Genomic DNA, 19846 nt, shown 5'->3' on the forward strand with positions numbered 1-19846 from the left:
GCACTACCTTCCTCCTGACAGAACACTACAAACCTGCACCAAAACGTACACGTGAGGGCCCCAGAGAGACCTAGAAGGCCTAAGTAACAGTCTGAAAGGCTTGTTTGGACTCCACCGAGAAAGGCAGGGATGAGAACCCAGACCTCCTGCTTCGTGAGGCCAACGTCTTCTTCCCAGGACACCATGCCACCCTGAGCTGGCAAAAGGGCTGTCTCATCTGTGTGACCAGCAAACAGGACAATCAATCCCCACCACCCACGGCAGCCATCCGTGCCGGCAAAACAGCTCCACCAGCTTTCCCCCTAACTCCCCACGGTCACCTGTCAAGTATCGGCTGAAGATGTCTCTCTTCACCTCAGAAAAGTTTTCTTCAAACTCACAGTGTCGGCATGTGGTTCTCCTATTAGAACCACACGCCTGCTCAGAGATTCTAACCACTGCTTGACTCCCCCGACTACAAGGGAATCCCACGAGGTGAGCTCAAGTCTCCTCATCCTGAGCAGTGTTCGTGTTTAGCAGCATCCTCTTCCTTCACCAAAAAGTAAAAAATTCCCCGTTATGTTCTACACCACTAGGACGGAACACACTGTGGCACAACCCGGTAATCACGCCGCACGATACCAGATTTTTTGCCCTGAATTTTAAGTCCAGTTGTTCCTCCCGCCTTCAGATGCCCTGGAACAGGCGATCCTTGTGGACCTAACAGAACTTCATCCACGGCGGGGGAGCCAGCTTTCTTTTTTTAGGTGCCATAAATTTTGGCCAGGACAAACATTTCTTTCACTAATATCAAATTTACAGCCTGCTGCTTCATTTCTGTGCCTTTGTTTATTCAAAATAACTTAACGATAGGATCCGGCATTGAAACGAAGTCTTTCCGAATCTTGTTGAGATAGGAGTTAATTCTAACGTGTTAAGACCCAACAGTGCCTATAACTTCACTGAAGTTCTGGTTATATGATAAACCACCATGACCAAATCTGCTTATGCTCTGGCTCTGGAAACTATGTCACAGATGCCATCTGGTTATTTCTTGTTTTAAACATTTTAAAATATGAAAACCAAATACATTTTAGAATCAAAGAAAAATGATTCCCGAGTAACACCAAAATCACTCCCAATAGCTACATGGTCTCCATGTTTACAGTGAAGGAATATCTGCCAGGCAGACGCTTAATTCAATACATATTTTGATAAAAGTCTCCAGATAGAGAAAGCGAGGGAGCTGGAAGCAGGAAGACATGCAGCCTGCCTTCTTCATGGATACAGCAAACCAGTGTGGTCACACCAGGTGCCTGGTTACTTCCCAGCACAAAAGAAAAGAAAAGAGACCCTACAGAGTGGCCTCCCACCCAGCAGACCTTGCTGATGGCGATTCTGTGATCCCTTGGGTGTCTGCCTCTGTTCACGCCCAGAGCTGATCCAGCTCCCCAAAATTCGGGTCCTGAGTTGTCAGAACAGATGCTGTGCATCCACAGAGCTGCATGAATAATCCAGAAGACTTAAACAACGGTTTAGTTCTCAGATACAGAGGGGCCCAGTTACCACCTCTGAACCCATCTCTACAGCTTTCACCATCTACTAGGTGATAAATACGAATGGCCAGATGTGACATCTGTGACCAAAGAATCCAGGGTCAAGCTGTAAGAAGAAAGGCCTACATGGCTCGAGCCTTGTCTCCAAAACACAACAGTCCAAGATTTCAGCTAGAAACGATGCTGCACGCGTTAAGCTGAAGAGGCCGGAATAGGAAACCGCTGGTTTGGATCCACCAGATCTTCAACTCTCCCTCAGCCTCACTGATAACAAACAAAACTGCAGCCTGAGGAGGGGGAGTGGGGGACTTTATGGTATCCCTTCCTTTTTTTCTTCAGTGTTTCCTCGGGAGCTCCTGGCGAGCCCAAACCCATCGATGACCTTTTGCCAAAACTGCAACTATCAAGTTGCCCGTGCCAAAGCCCAATCCCACTGCTAAAACTGTGCTCTTTAATTTGTCCTCTACCTCCAGACTGAAAAACCCTGTAAATAGAAATGGGAATTTTCCAACCTGGAAATACTTCAGACTGAAAACTCTCTGCTTATTCTCTCTGGATAACCCCGTGAGGCTCACTTCACTCACAGGTGCCTAATTAGGGCACATGATGCGGTTGTGGCTATGGAGAGAGACACTAAAACTCGCCCACAAAACTCCACTCTCACATGGAGCATTTTTACTTTTTGCTCAGTATCTTCCATCACCCAAAGGAAATCACCATGTCTTGGATTAGAGAATAAAAGCTAAAATAACAACTAGATCCTTCAGAACTAACCAGTACTAATCTACCAAGTCACCCACAGGTGACCTCCTGGATGGGATTTGGTTTTTTGGGGTTTTTTTTTTTTAAACAAAATGATAAGCAGAACAACTAAACTGCAAGGTCAAAGGGGGGGTTCACAGCACAAGATGGTCTAAGAGATCTCACGGAAACGCTTTCCATCCCTAATGCAAAGACTACCACCGTGAAAAAACCTTTTCAACTGTGTCCCTGGAGCTCTTTTCATCTCCTCAATTAAGTCTTCGACTTCCATCCCGTTCACTTCAGATAGTAGGCTATGACCTGCCTCTTCCATTGAAATAAATTAAATATTTTTGTCTGATTAATTGGCTTAACTCTCCTCACCCACCCACCCAAAGAGGCAGTAAATAGTAAATGCTAAGCATTGGCAGCTATGTGTGCTCTTGTGGGCTCTGCCTGGTACAGCTGCTTCTCATCTAGCTGTACGATGTCACTGTCTGCAAAGGCTTGGTTGTGGGCGTTTTGCCCTCTAATGGTTTCGATGAAGAATAAAGGATAACCTGGAGTTTGACATTTTTATACTTGAGAAGAAAGCAAAAGCTATTCTCTCTAACCTTTCAAGTATAACTAAAAAGGAGAAAATCCACTAGTTAACATCTGGAACAAAATATTAAATCAAATTAAAACTGTAAACCATTTCTGTGAGCTTACGGAAAGTTTGAACCAGTCAGTGGAAGTTTCCAAAATACATTTTAGAAAATACTGACTAGTCTCCCCCATGCACGCACAGTAATCTGCTACAGTGAAAACTCCGAGAGAAAGCAGCATCCTGAAGAGGCATAATTAAATTCCCTTGTCCTGTAAAATGGATTAAGCCGCTACCACCAACATATACAAAGTGTAAGTTTTAAAACCCCAACAGAATTATACCTTTTAAAAGAGATTGGTGTAATTGGAGAATGTCTCATTCTCTGTCCCATTTTCATTCACATCCTCACAGTGTATCTACATAATGAGAACTGAAACACTTCTCAAAAATGCAGCCACGTAAATAATCAGGGAAGGTAAAATGGATTCTGAAGGCTTAAAAGGTTAAACAACTTAGAAGAACGCTTCCTTGCTTAAATAACCATTTCTCTCAGGAGAAGCATGCAGCTCTCTTCTCCCTTTCTCACCACCTCCCCCAACACACATTTTCCTGAAATCTTACATTAAGTCAACACACTCAAATCCTGAGTGCCAAATCCTTAAATAGAGTAGCTACTGAATGTTTAGTTGCATAACATGTGTCCAAGTGTACTCAGATTACTTAATCACCTAATCACTCAGGTTACAAATACAGCTTTAGGAAATCCTTCTACCTGGCTTTTTTCAGATATAAAATAGTTCAGTTACATAAGCTTGACAACTATATTTAAAATCTATTTGGAATTACAAACATCTGAATGCTTATGTCCACTGGACCATATTCAGGACAAATGACATCAAGCAGTGCTTGTGGAGGTAGCCAAGAAGGCTTCTCTAGGCGATGACTCGACATCCCCCTCCCAGATAAAGGAAGGGAAATTCTTTTCTTAGAGTTATGTACACAGGTGCATCAACCAAATGCAGAAGAGCAGAAAGGAAGATGGAAAAAAGCCACACCAAAGCCAACCATCCTGCCCTACAAACCAGAAAATCGTCGGCACTTTAATTGAAACCAGAATCTGGGAAAGCCGAGAAAACTTGAAAGGGGTGCAAACAGTTATAATAAGAGGAGGAGACTCACGGATTTAATTACTTCCACTACACATGAGAATTAAGAATAAATGGTGGAAAACCACAAGACAGCAGACAGTGAAGAAAAAAAGTTCAATGTTGGTTGCCATTGGTGTTAACAGGAGTTTCTAACACCTGCTATAAACTACTGTGCAATAAAAAATGAATTACTCTCTAAGAGAATAAATGAATACATTAATGTGAGCCAGGGTCTCTGGGAAGTGCATTTAAACTCCTTTAAAACACCAAAGTAACATTCGCCAAATAGATGCTTCAATGCACATTTAATAGGATGGAAAGACTACGACCCTCTTCAAAGACTCCAGTCTCTACATATGACAAAACACAGAATGCAGTATATTACCAAACAGGAAATTCATTGCATAAGAATTCATTATTTCAAATACAAATAGTTGAATAACAACAACAAAAACAAGAAACACTTACTGAACACATGTACGACCACAACCATTTCTCAGAACCACCCCATGAAGGAAAGGCTAACATGACCCAGACCCCACAGTGAGTCAAGAGGCAGGGGAGGACACAGATCTTCCCAAAGCAACCAAGCAAAGTGAGTCTCCCCGAGGCACGATGGGACCCAAAGAGAACACAGCAACTCAGGAGCTGTATTAAACCAGACCCTGACCCCGTGCTACTCTAGGAAAACATAAAAAAATGGAAAAATCCTCTTCAGAAAATTCCTTCTAAAGGAAATGAAGTAGTTGAAAGAGAGAGTAAATTTATAAAAGCTATAAATGCACAGATGGTCTCGCTTCATCTCCAAAACAATATGAATAAAATGTCAGCTATATTTAATTAGAAATTGAATTTCCATTGAATCCTATCCCCCACCCAGAGGTGAACTACTTTTCCAAATACTGCCTAATTCCTATCAAAAGCTCTTTCTCGGGCTTTCCCTGGTGGAGCAGTGGTTGGGAGTCCGCCTGCCGATGCGGGGGACACGTGTCCGTACCCCGGTCCGGGAGGACCCCACGTGCCGCGGAGCGGCTGGGCCCGTGAGCCATGGCCGCTGAGCCTGCGCGTCCGGAGCCTGTGCTCCGCAACGGGAGAGGCCACAGCAGTGAGAGGCCCGCGTACCGCCAAAAAAAAAAAAAAGCTCTTTCTCAATTACACAGACAAAAAACAGGACTACAACAGCTAGACAAAGATAAATTGATAACCTTGACCTTCAGACTTTCGGTACAAAGACAAACCAATTTAAAATGGTTCTCAAATTGGGATGCAGCTCCAATCACGATATCGGGGCTCCACTCCAAACCAGAGTAGCTGGGGGTAGAAGTGCTGAATTTTTGTAGTTCCACAAGGGGTTTCAGATGGACATCCCTATACCGCATTCCTGAATCTCTTCTAGCCCCTCTCGACAAGGCCTTGAAAGAAACCTGTCTACACAGATAGATAAGCAGTAAGTCTCTACTCCAAAGCACAGAACTGCAAGAACACATACTAGAAACTTCTGACAAGTGCAGCAAGAAAGCAGTAGGAACACCCGCCAACTATCATCCCTGAGCCTGGAAGACAGCTGCAGCTTTGGGTGGGGGGGAGGGGAGGGGGCAACCGTGCCATACGAAGAGAAATCACATTTGACGCGCATTTTCTGATTTTTGCAACAGCAGCAAACTCACCTTTCTAATTAAATTAGGCTCTGGCCAAAAAATAAAAAACAACGGATCCTCAGCTAATATTAAAGACGGAAGCTGACAACCCAAAATAGTACATAATCCAAGTCTTCAAAACTGTACTGTAATATTAGCAGCACTTTACAGATTAAGTTATTAATAAAAATACAGAAAAACGCCCAAAGCATTCTAATAGCAGGCAGTTAAAACTATTACAGCTAATTAAGAGTTGACTGTTACAGAAAACATCAGACCAAGACGAGACAGACAACACAGGACTAGAAACTTTCTGCCAAGAATATAAAAAGATACACACAAGTAGGAGAGAATCCATCAAAAACCTCCAGTCAACACTGAATGATCTATATTCATGGAAAGAAACAATCACAGATAATTTACTTCTAAAATCAGAGATTCTGAGGGCTGGGGGTGCTCTGGAATTATATTATAGTGATGAATTCACAACCTTGAGAACTTACTAAAAATCATTGAATTGCACACTTTAAATGGGTGAACTGTATGGTATGTAACATATCTCAATAAACCTGTTTAAGAAAACAGCAGAAAGCTCATCAGACTTCCATACAAACCTCATTCAAAAAAATCTTTCCAAAAATTCTATTTTTCAATTACAACCCGTGAGTCAGCCAGAGCTACACACTCCACGCTACTAACCCCCAATGTAACCAGGGAAATCTCTGTATGTCAAAGTATGTTTCATCTTTGTTACATGGAACATGACAGAATGGAAGAGAGGAAATTATATACTCAAGCACCACCCACTGAATTAAAACAAAACAAAACAAACAAACAAAAAAAAACCCCACAGAATTAGTGAATGCCTCCCTTCTTCTACTTTCCAAAATTGCTTTAGGTCTACTACTTTACATAGTCAAACCATGAAAGTGAGTTTCACAGCTACCGTTGGAAACTATAGTATCACCACTTACTCCCCAAGTGTGAAAGAATTTCATGTACTTCCCCTAAAACTCAAGCAAACTTTGCATTCAATTCTATGATACATATGCATTAAGTTAACATTAGGTAAATGTTAAGTTAAACTGAAGCTCCAGGACAAATGCCAAACACTGAGGTATTACATAGCTGCAAAAACAACCCAATGGCTAGTTGTCTCCGTGATCTCCCTGGAGGGCTGAAAAGAAGGGCTGGCAGGAACTCTGATGCCCAGATCAGCAAGGTCAGCAGCACGGAGCTTAATACTCTAAAGCTGTTTAAAAGGTCCTCTCGGGTAAATCTAAAAGCAGCATACATCAGAATGAATGACTGAGTCCAAGACACCAAAGCTATTCCCCAATTATTAACTGCTTTGTCTTTTAATCTAAATTCACCACCGCCTTTTCCTGGTCTAGCGAGCTCACAGTCTCTCCTGACTACTATGCCAAGATCAACGTGCATTAGTCTAAACAATCTGATCTTAACCAGACCCTGCTTCTGTCAGAGATAACGGAAGGGCCACATTAACTCACAGAACATCTGCTAACTGCTGAGGGCATAGTGACAGGGTATCATGCTGCCCTTCCCCCTCGCTGATGGCACCACACACACACACACACGCGCGCGCGCGCGCGACAGGTCTCTTTGATGTACAACAGCCCAATTTTACATGGAGAGATGATCATACTCTCCAACACACATCCAACTCTTCGATATAATCTCAACCCAGCTTCGGGGGAGTTTTTTCAATATGATATTCACCATCTTTGAATTCCACCAGCAATGATTATGCCCACCAAAACTGTAAGACTGATCTGGCTGCATTTAAGGAGAACTTAATGAAACCCGTCCTTTGAAGTTCAGTGGGGAAATCCAAAAAAAAAAAAAAAAAAAAATCAGAAAACCAAATTTGAAAAACATGGACAACAGCATTTCTTCAGTCCTAACTAGGAATGCATCACTGAAGCAGTTATTCACAACAATCCTCATTATTTTACTTGCCTAGACTCAGTTAACATAGCTTAGAACACAGGCATAAATAAACTCTAAAATCAAAGCATCTAAATAATGAGTAATTTAGTACTAGTACTAAATGCCTAAGTAATGGGTAAATAAGGATACAAAGTAAATACTGGGACGAAAAAAGGCCACATTACATAATATGTTCATTTTGAAGTAGAAGAGTTTATTTGAATAATCCTATGAAAAACCATCTATAATTTTAAACAACTATGAAACTTCACAGGGCATCTCCATGAATTTAAGAGTTATGTAGAGAGTGACTCATCAAAAGACTTCTTAAAAGTGTCTTTTGGGGGGCTACCCTGGTGGCGCAGTGGTTGAGAGTCTGCCTGCCGATGCAGGGGACACAGGTTTGTGCCCCGATCCAGGAGGATCCCACATGCCGCGGAGAGGCTGGGCCCGTGAGCCATGGCCGCTGAGCCTGCGCATCCGGAGCCTGTGCTCCGCAACGGGAGAGGCCACAACAGTGAGAGGCCCGCGTACCACAAAAAAAAAAAAAAAAAGTGTTTTCGGACCAAGTAATTCATTCCTTTTTATCCTAAGGAGATAATTATGAAGATGTACTAAACTCTGAGGATGTTCATTACTTTATCCCAAAGCCAGGTATTAATAAATTCTAACCGGCAACACAGAAAAGTGGCTGAGTTGGGCTGGCTGAAGATCTGGCTGTCAGACCATCCGGAGCTTGTGTGCACTCTGCCCCAGGTTCCCACATCCACATCCACATCCACCGTCTGGGTCAAGGAGGCACAGTTAAGGAAAGGGGAGGTAGGGGAGAGCCCAGTGCACAAAGCCTGGGAGAGGGGTGATTCCACTCCCCTGCACTGTAGAACACTATATAGCCGGTTACAAAGAAATATGCAGAAAATTATTTCAAATAGAAGACTTCTAAGTCTTCTGTTCAATATGCTTTGGGGACTGTTTCTGTTTTGTTTCTTTGTGTTTCAGCACACTAAATGAAAAAGAAAGAAAAACTGATAAACACAAAATGTTAATAATTATCAGAGCGGTACAAATGTTGCTATTTTCTTTTTTTTTTTTTTAGCATCCAGAGTTTCTAAATGTTCTAAAATGAAAATAAAATACTGTGTGATATAAAAAGCTACTTTAAATAAATCTCACACAAAATAGGGTATCCAACTGTTAGCAAATTACAGTCTTTCTTTTTCTGGAATTCCTAACTTTAGAAATTCTCAGTACTGCACACCCCCCTGATAATATTTAATTACATAATTGCATTTGTTGAAAACATTTATTGACTATCTATCAGCGAAGGTACAATGAGGAGACTGTGATTCTGCCCATGCCTGGGCGCTGTTCCAAACCCAGTCTTTCATCAATGTGATTTCTCATCTCCATTTACTAAAGAGTAATGACTAATCCAGCAAGCTAGTGGCAAAATTAACTGGCACCCCTTCAATAATTCCTAGAATACAGTATTACCCAAAGAAGATACTTTATATATAAATATAAACTCTTCTAAACACAAAAATAGAAAGTCCAGTCAATGAGGTGTGGTAAGTCTTATGAGCACTGTTTATATAATAAATGTGATGGGCCCAGGAAGAATAGGCGTTTCTGGCAAATGTCTATGTGAGGTTTGAGGCTGGGGCCTGCCCCAGACTGTGACCACTTCCCTGTGTGTTGTAGAGAAACTAAAAGCCCATCTGCTTAAGGAAGACTTTGCAAATTTTATATCCACTGTTTCAAAGAAAAACCTTAACTATATTTTTTAAAGAGTTTTTTAATTTTCCCCACTCAAAATGTGGATGAGTTGGAAAGAACATATGGGAGGAAGAATTCTTCATGTAAATAATAGGTACATAGAGCAAGAGAAAAGAAATGGGCTAGGGAGAGGGTACTAATTCTGCTTGAATATTTCACACTTTTCCATTGAATAGGAAACATCTCAAAATTACACAGAAGAAACCATCAAGAACTTTTACAGAACAATGAAAATAACACTTCTAACATCACACAGGCAGGAAGAATAGAGGGGTATAGAAGACTTCCTTTTGCAAACAGTCTCCTATGTTTCACTTTTTTTTTTTTTAAAGAGATAGAGGTCATTGGGTGTATGTGAAGCAAACACTTGCACTGCAAGGTTGCTCAAGGTGACCAGAACTTTGATAGTTTAAATTATCACAGAGAGACAGACATGTCCCAACAACGGCCCGGAAGCAAATTTCAGTTAACATCCCACAGGTGACTTCAGGATTAGACAGTCACAACATCACCTGAGATCTGGGAGTGTTACCTAAAACTATCTGACACTGACACTCACAGGAAACATATTTCTGACCTGGAAGGAACTAAGAAGGACTGGAATAAAGATCATGGCATCAACACCATGAATATACCTTCCCCATCACAGCTGGAATTGTAATAGATGTACAGGACACCACCAAGTCTTATGAATGGAAGTCTAGATAAATCAGATGTTTCCTACATACACATGAATTCAACAGCTCTCCAATACTAATCCACTAAAATAACCATTCAAAGCATGCTGCAGAGGAGACCTTACAGCCTAGGGGTTAGCACATTCTACACAAGGAAATAAAACTCTAGCACCAGACTGAGTGGTCCTAACTACTCCCATTTAGTAGGTAAATTACACGCCCAACTAGTGAAAAGCAAAGTATCAAAAGTTCCATTCATGTCACATAAGTCACATAGTCAGAATTAGGCTCAGAAACCTGCCCATGATTTTATCTGCTGTGACCTCACTGGTCATCAGCTTCCTTCCTCTGTAAAGTAAGAACTACAGGAGAAGGCACAGGCAAAGAGGAAAGGACATGCCAGGCACTTTACAGGCATGCAAAATTCGTTAGTCCTGACTGTAACAACTTCATAGCCATGGCTTCAGAACACAGCATCTGCATTAAGAGAGAAAACCCTGTAATCTGGAATGCATATAAGAGGGGTGATTAGAAGTAACAAATTGATTTTTACACGTGGCCACCTGAACCACACTCAATAAAAATCAGTTAACCCTTGCCTGGCAAAAGAAATTTGGTTAAGTCCACTGCTGGTTCCCAATCCTGACTGCATGTCACAACCTAGAGAGCATGATAGAATACAGGATCCTAGTTATGTGTTAAAAATGCATAAAACATGCACCTAAAATTTTAACTTCAATTTTTTTAAACCGTAACCCTGTATTTTGCTAGTGAACCAATGCTGAAACTAAACACAGAAGAGGGTGTGTTTTTAATAAGCTCCAGAGAACAGTTTTCAACATTTGGGAAATAGTACAACATTCTTTCCCCAGGCAAAAACCGGTTCCCTTACAAAAGCCTTAGTATCTATCATTGTCTACAGGAATTTACAAATGTTGCTTTAAATGTATGCGTAAAAAGTATACACTACAGCTCTAACTAAATGTTGGCAATTATTAAATTCTGAGGCTTACAGAGGAAAAAGCCAAAATGTTTCATCCTCAGATTCCTATTTTTTTAGCAAGATACTGAAATTTTAGAAATAGCATCATAAAACACACAAGTAGAGAAGTTAGACTTGACATACTCTCCCTCCCCCCACCCAACCCAGAGGTAGTCTACTCCCTTTTTTAGAGTTTCAGGGATAGAAGCCCAGCCACGTTGATGATGTCCTCCAGGACAATGAAGGGGCCATGCTTGGGACAAGCGCATCCACGAATAGAAGGAGCCCATTTCTCACTGCTGCTCAGCGGGAAACAGAGGGCAGTCAAACAGGAACGGCTGCGGCCTGGAGAAGAGACTGTGGATAGAGAACTGGGGGCCCTCCAAGGACAGGGGACACCATGAGACAAGAGATGCTCAGGGACACCTCAACATCAAGGGGCGAGCAGAGAAAGAGGAACTGCAGCTAGAGAATGGTCAGAGACAGGAAGAGAACAAAGGAAGAAGAAAATGGTGTCCCAGATGCAAAGACAGGGGAGAGAACTTGCAGGAAGAACAAACGTGTCCAGTGCTGTAATAGGTGACACTATAGATCAGAGAGAGGCCTGTCCTAAGACATCTGGATTCAAAGCAGACCTCTGCCTTGTAAAGCAAGGTGACCCTGACGTCTCTGACGCTGCCGTGTAGAACACGAGGGGTGCAGACAGAGTACTCCCTGGGGCCCCCTTCTGGTTGTCCAGAGCTAAGATGTACTGACTTTCAATGACCATTTACAAAATCAAGAGAGAAAAAAAGGTTGGTGACTGGTTAAATAGTCTGCATCAGGGAGAAATTAAATATACTCCACTGGTTTAATACCATTAACTTTTGAAAACTAAACCAATGAAAATAAATTAATAGCAGCCCTTGTGAGCCTAGGTGGTGTCGTATGCTATTATGCAGCCCTTGTGAGCCTGCCACAAGGTGTCGTATGCTATTATGTGCCAGTTCTTGAACTGGCAGTAGGAGTCCATTTTTCACAGGAACTAGAATTTTCCCAGTCCCACGTTAACCCTTATTTCACTGTTACTTCGTGCAGAGTTTCAAAAAGGTCTTCTACTTCTACAGTTCTACACTATCCCAAGTATTTCAGAATTAAGAATCTAAGAAAGAGACACACAGAACACGATATAATGTCTACCAGATGCTCAACTGGTAAAAAATAGCCAATACCTGCTTGATCCATCTGGTAGTCAATGGGCTCCAAATGCTGGTTGAAGGAGGGACAAAGAAACAAGCACTCTGTCGCATGAGCCTGCAGAAACTGCTGTGGACTTCAGTCAAGCCAAGCCCAGACCAGATTGGCCAAATTAAGAGGGGGTCAGAAAATCAGTGGCTGTGAAAATGACAGAACAGGAAAACTCTATTCCCTTCAATGTATATAAAACGGTCCCTTCATTTCAAGTATGTATCCATATAAAAAGCATCTTCATATAAACAGAATTATCAGGACGCACTCTCTTAAGATCTGAGTTACTCCAAGGTAACTCAAGTGGGGCTCACATTCCCCTGGGTAACAAGAGCCATCACCTCCCAGGAACCCCTGGGACTTACAAGGTCAAATTTTCTTCCATTATGCAGCACACTGACAATGCCTCTGAAGAGACGTGATCTGTTAATATATGATTTGTTGTAATTAAGCAACACAGTTTAATGTCATCAAGAGGCTTTAATTAGAGGAGGCTGCCACGTCTTCACACTGTCAGATCAATTCCTGTTTGCACATCCGTACAGACTTACACACACTCCGAGAAACACCTCTGCTTGCACCAAGCAAGCCTTCTTTTGGAGCTATGGTCTTCCCACTGTAAAACGTTGTAGTACTTTAAAGGTCTGCCCACTTAATGGGTTTTGTGTGTTCTTCCATACCGAAAACCATACTTTCAAAAACCAAAAACAAACAAAAAAGTTCCTCTCTTCTCCAGAATGTCCTGCATGATAACAGATTCCTCTGGTACTTGTTCGAACTCTGTGTTACCACCTCAGTGGTATGCTTCCCTTGACCCAAGATTCCCCGATCATTTGTACACTATGGCACCAACTCTGAATCTCATTTCTGTGGACATGTAACTCAACTTCGTTTCTTTTCTTTTTCACCTACACATTCTTGAACAAATCTGGATGCTAGGCTAGCTATAACCCTTTCTCTTAATACCAAAATACATTCAGAGGGATGTGAGAAAAAAGGGGCATCCAATATATCCCTATTTCCATGACAGTAGGGGATGGAATTATTGGTAAATCATCTACCATATAAGGGACCTGTATCCAGAATATATAAAGAATTCTTACAACTCAACAACAAAAATACAAAACCCAATCCAAAAATGGGCAAAGGAATACACATTTCTCCAATAAAGATGTACAAAAGACATAAGTAGTTACCACGACCAATCAATTCCACTACCAACTAAAAAAACTGAAAACCTCTGTCCAGACAAAATTCTGTATACAAAAAGTTCATAGCAGCACTATTTATAATGGCCAATAAATGAAAACAACCTAATGTTGTTTATGGATAAATAAAATGTGGTTTATTCATACAATATTATTGGCAATAAGAAAGAACGAATTCCGGAAAATCAATAGTGGTGATGGCTGCCCAACAAGGTGAATGTTGTCAACGCCACTGAATTATATTCCTAAAAATGGCTAAAATGGGAAATTCTGTTATGTATATTTTATCACAATTTTTAAAAATTAAAAGGGGGGAGACATGGGGAATATAGCCAATATTTATAATAACTGTAAATGGGGTATAACTTTTTAAAAATTATGAATTGTACACTTGTAACTTGTACAGGTGTACAACTTGTACACCTGCAATACTGTACACCTATAACTTACAGGTTTCAACAACTACACTTCAATAAAAATAATAATAATAAAGGGGGGATGAAATACTGATTCGTGGTACAGCATGGATGAACCTCAAAAACATTATGATGGGTGAAAAAAAGGCCAGGCACAAAAGGCCACATATTGTACAATTCCATTTTTATGAAATGTCCAGAACAGTCATATCCATCGCACCAGAGAAGACATGAATGACTGGTGGGGCCTGAGGGAGAGAGGGAATGGGCAGTGACTGCTAGTGGGTGTGAGGTCTATCTTTCAGGGGTGACAAAAATGTTCTGAAATTAGATAGTGGTGATAGCTGCATAACTCTGTGAATATGCTAAAATCCACAGAATTTTATGCTTTAAAAGGGTACATTTTATGGTACATGGATTATATCTCAATAAAGCTGTTATTTAAAAAAAAAAAAGAAGGGCTTCCCTGGTGGCGCAGTGGTTGAGAGTCCGCCTGCTGATGCAGGGGACACGGGCTCATGCTCCGGTCCAGGAAGATCCCACGTGCCGCGGAGCGGCTGGGCCCGTGAGCTGTGGCCACTGAGCCTGCGCGTCCAGGGGAGAGACCACAGCAGTGAGAGGCCCGCATACCACAAAAAAAAAAAAAAAAAAAAAAAAAAAAGATGATAGTGGGAAGAAGCTTAGGAAACATGTGCATGTGTGTACATGTGTATGTGTGTTAAAATACAAGAACATATGTCTATTTCCCCAATTTGGATTTGTTTGTCTTTCAGGGCAAATCCACACAAAGAATTGTTCTGTTTCCCAACTCCGCAGGGGCTAAAGTGTGAAAGTCTCCAGTCTTACCACAACTCAGAAGGCCTACCAGGCAGGCAAGAGACCAAGGCATCCAGCAAATCTATAACATCTTGGTCTCTTCTCCGGGAGCTGAAGTTCAGGTGTGGTCACTACAACAACATATTCCTTTAGAAGTACTGGGAGGTTATGCGTACTTCAGAAGAGAGGGTCTCAATGTTGCTCCTTCCAGATAATAAAACTGTTTCTCCACGGTGCTACTGCAAAAAACCGCCCACTTAATTAAATGAAAATAAGGATTTGGATTTAACTTTAAGGTCTCTTACATTAACACTATTACACAATGTATTTTGATTCATTAATAAAAGAACTGTGTGACAAGTTTGAGTTCCAATTACTACTCAGGTGTATCTTAAAAATTAAACTCATGAGGCAAATCGTCAATTTGTTTTTCTCAAATAACCACTTAACCCCGTCCTGTAAAATATCAATAAATTATCAGCGAAGTAATTTTGCATGAATATTGTCATCCTTCTTGGCAGGCCTTTTTATCCTAGGCCATTTTAATCCTCCCACTTTCTTCCTCCTTCTACACACTGATGAATGGCTAAGTTAGAGCTACTGGTTTTTCGTTTGGCAGTAGTTCTTTTTACCAGCCTTTCCAAATTTTTTAGGCCATGACCCAACTCTGGCTCTTATGCCAGAACATACATTTGTAGCGGGTTACCTTAGCAAGTATGCTCCCAAATCGCAGGGTGGTTCATAAACTCTTGCTCAAATGGACAACTTTAAATACTTTTGCAGAAGCTTTTTCTGCTTTCCTTTCCCTATATTAGACTACACATTTGTCGTGCTTTTTAAATGGGGAGTGGGGAGGATAGAACCACTACTGACTTCTTAAGACAATGAATATGTACGTTTCATTACCTATTATAATGAATATGTAAGTTGCATATGTAAGCACTTATCAGACTATCTTAAGAAACAATTACTTAATTACAACAACAAACACTATTTCACAGAACTCTGAATTAAGTCACCTTCTAAAAACACTGAAGCTTTGAAGTATTCAGCCCTCCCAAGCAGGAAAGGGCAGAATTTTTTAAAGCTTTTAAGAGATCTTTTGATGTCACTTTCCTAGTATTAAACACTACCTCTTTGCAATACTTCCATCTTTTGGCTGATTCATCAGAAACACTGACTGAATGGAGACGCTTCTGACTACACTATTTCCATTATTCATGCTGTGGAGTGTTCAAAATGTGTTTTGAATATTTTCTTATTATACCAATTTTTGAAATGTACACCATATCCCTTTAATAACACCATGCACTAATCTAAGACTGCCAACCTAAGCCATTTATAATCATATTTCTGTTGGAAGAAAAATGTACTTAATTAACATTATTGGAGATTAAAACAAAAAAGAGAGAGAGAGAGAAAAAAAGAAAACCCACATACTGACACCACATTTCCTCTGGTAATTTTAAGTCGTGACCACTGTGTTGTATCAAGCGCTGGCCACACAAGTGGATCAACTTAACCATTCTGGTGCTGGCGCAGGATGTGGATGCCGCGGTATTAATGAGAGCGTGAGCTTATAGTGTAACCTCGCCAGACCAAATAACCTCCTGGCCACACAAGTAGAAAATAATTAAAACAAGCACGATTCCAATTTAGCTTTGTAACCAGATGGTGAATGAAAAAGCAGACAAAGACTCATTTTGTGAATAACCTGGGGAACAGCTCCTACAGTTTCTTTTAAAGTTACAGTCTGACTCATGAAATTTAAAAAAAAAAAAAAAGGCGGCCTGAGGGACAAAGGTTCTTACCAGAATTCACTCCCAGAGTAGATACATGTCATTTTCTCTAGGTCATGGCTAAAGAAATCACAACGTATTCCTTAAATGAATGCCAAGTTTAATTACAGCAAAACCCAAAAAAACACTCGGTGAAAAGTTAAGTAGAAGACAAGATGCTGCTAAACATCTATTTCACCAAGATGTACATCAACAACTATACAAAGTAAATGTTTCGAATCACCAGGACTACAAAATGACACAAGCCTACACCAATATTCTACAAAAAAAAATTTTTCCCCAAAAATAAACAACAATTTGCAACCTAGCACTAGACTCATGTTCTTTATTTTCCTCCCCCAAGAAGAATAAAGGTATTTCATGGATAAGAGAAAGGAGGAAACATCTTAAAATAAGACCCAGTAACTTTGCTAACACTGCACAACAACTCTAGAAACAGGAAGACAAATCTAAATGAGCTGCCTGACCTTCGCAAGGTAGACAAAGCGTAAGTGGTTTAGCCTATATGTTAACGATGGAAACTCTCGTCCATGAAAGGGAGATGCTAATCTGGGCACCCCCAAATGAGGATGGAACAGTAAAAGAGGCCATCATACCATCCAGTATGTTCTGCTAAAACACACACACACACACACACACACACACACACACACACCCCCTTCCCCTGGGGGACTGTGAGCCTGCCATGAGTGAAGAGGCAGAACCCTAAGGAGTTCACTTCAACACATCACCTCCCTCGTGCTCAAACCTCTGTTAGATCAAGGCAGGCTGTAAACTCTCCCTCTACACCCCTGCAGACCTGGAAGCAACTGGCTTCTCCAGGCCCATCCATCCTCAATTCCACTCACACCCATCCCCTTCAATCCCCTCCCCCAGGATCACTCGGAACCACAGAGCAGAAGAACCCCAGGCCAGAGTCCCAAGGGATGGTAAGAGGAAGATAAAGAAGGGAACTGCAGGGCTAAGGGGGGATCCCAAAATAATGCAAACCAACATATTAAAAGGACACTTCTTTCTGCCTCATTAAATTCATGCACCAATACCCGGATTGCTTCTCCGGGTTCCTAAATTGTATCTGACCTAGTTTGCTTCCTTGAGTCAATGGATTTACAGTGGGTGTACAGATAGTTCTCTGGTCCCAAGGGAAAGATGAGAACCTAGCAAAAATCCCATTTTGAGGACATCACATTTGGAGGCCTGCAATCACTTCTCCGGCTTTCCCTGCTGGCCTCTTGTACACCGGCTGTGTGTGTGTGCCCAGCCCATCGTCACTGGGCTATGGCCTCCAAGCTACAGATCTAATGGATGAGTCTCCACACTCTACACACCTGACAAGTAACCATCCTACAGCAGCAACCCCATCCCATAAAACCCACGCTGCTATCGGTTTAAAATGGGGGACGGGGTGTCTTGACAATACGAATCTCCTGCTTCGAGGTCACAGGGCGCACAGTCTCATCATGGCTGTACGTTGTGTTCTCACAGTCCTGGCTTTGGGGTAATATTAATATTACACTGGGCAACTTGGATGAACAGTCTCATGTTTCGAATCCCTCTTCTGTAAAAACGGGAGTGAGCCTTCAATGGATTTTAGCTATTTCCTAAGCACTATTACATATATAATCATTTAATCCTTTCATCAGCACCAAATAATGAGTTCAGAACACCGCAAGGTTCGTGTACCTTTTTGTCAGGACCTACAAGGACCCACATCATACGGAAAGGCCCTCCATGGGGAGTTGCAGGAGGGCTGACCCTTACACCTCACACCTCCTGGAATTTTCCCGGCATGAACTCTCTCACTCAGGGTGAGTCTTTTATTCTGCCAACATTTACTGAACAGCCAGGCCTGTGGTAAATAAATATTCACCAGCAATCTGCTAACAGGATGGATCAACAGGGGCCAGGGCAGCACGGAGGGGGAAAGGCACCTCTGAAAACAAACAATTAAGAGCCTGTGTGACTTGCGTTGTGACAGAAATGAGAACGAGGTATCACCAGTATGGAAGATACATCTAATTGGCGGAAGGGAGAAGGCTTCACAAAGGAAGTGACACCGAATCTTGGAAGGGTAAGAATGTAAAAATAAAGAGGTTAGAAGGCCTCTTTTAGGCCCTGTTCATCTCAAAGTGTATATAAAAAAAAAAAAAAAAAACCTGCCCTAGAACCAAATTTCTACCAGCCAGCTGGGGCTGCTTCTCCAAGATCCTCCCAGTGGCCTCATGGGTGCTGGGCCCTCTCTCCCTCCCAGTCCTCTTCTGTCCTCCCCAGCCAAGCCTTCCAAGCACCGCAGGTCAACCTGCATCAGAATGGAAGGGAGAGTGCTGAACTCAGCCTTGCTCACACTTGCACCCACCTAAGACCCCAGGGGCCGATCCCACCCTCAAGGTGGGCAACCAGGATTTCACAGTCCGCTCTCTCAATCACACTACACACCCATGTGTGTCGGCACTCACAGACCCCGGGAGGTAAGGATCTTGCATTAGTTTCCAGATGCCGATTGAACGCTACACATACCATAGATCTGCACCCCCGAAAAAGTGCAGCTGAGGGACTGACATGTGAAAAGGCACAGAGGAGGGAGTGGAGACTGGTCAGAAGGGAAAATGAGATGTGAAAAAACCCAAGGCCAGGGCTCTCCTCAAAGCAAAACCCCATCCACGGCGTTTCAGATCTCTCCCAAAAGCTGCTGGCAAGTGAGGCCACACACAACTGTGACCCTGAGGACAAAGGACCCTGTCCCTCAATAAATTACAAACTACAGGGGCGAGGGCTGGGGTATTAGATTAGTAATAAACTTATTTTTTAATCAACCAATCTCAGTGCACAGACCTTATTTTAAACCAACCTTAAAAAAAAAAAAAAGGAGACAGTGTAGAGGAAATTTGAATACTGACTAGTTATTTCATATTAAAAACTATTATTTATGTTATCAGTATCCTGGGCATGTCTTCTGTAAACAGAATCCTCATCTTTTAAGTTTAATAATAGAATGTTTACACATTAAATGATATGTTTGAAATTTGCTTTTACTACAATCCAAGGGGTAGAGGTAGACATTATAAATGAAACAGAATTGACTCCACATTGGAGACTGCTGGAGCCGGGAAATGGTATGTGGTGGTGTATTAGAGGGTTTTCAGTACTTCTGCATAGTGTGGCAATTTCCTATAATAAAATGTTTCTCAAAGGGGGAAGGTGGGACTTCCCTGGTGGTGCAGTGGTTAAGAATCCGCCTGCCAGTGCAGGGATCAAGGGTTCGATCCCTGGTCCGGGAAGATCCCACATGCCGCGGAGCAACTAACCCCATGTGCCACAACTACCGAGCCTGCGCTCTAGAGCCCA

The 19846-nt window shown here is 41.9% G+C and overlaps 1 protein-coding gene across 1 annotated transcript in view; it reads right to left on the reverse strand.

Annotated features, from left to right (window-relative positions):
• The window catches only part of JARID2 (jumonji and AT-rich interaction domain containing 2), a 242756-nt gene that overhangs the window by 148399 nt on the left and 74511 nt on the right, over window positions 1–19846 (reverse strand).

This window comes from Lipotes vexillifer, unplaced genomic scaffold (assembly GCF_000442215.2).
Source record: "Lipotes vexillifer unplaced genomic scaffold, Lipotes_vexillifer_v1.1 scaffold863, whole genome shotgun sequence".
Lineage (NCBI taxonomy): Eukaryota > Metazoa > Chordata > Mammalia > Artiodactyla > Lipotidae > Lipotes > Lipotes vexillifer.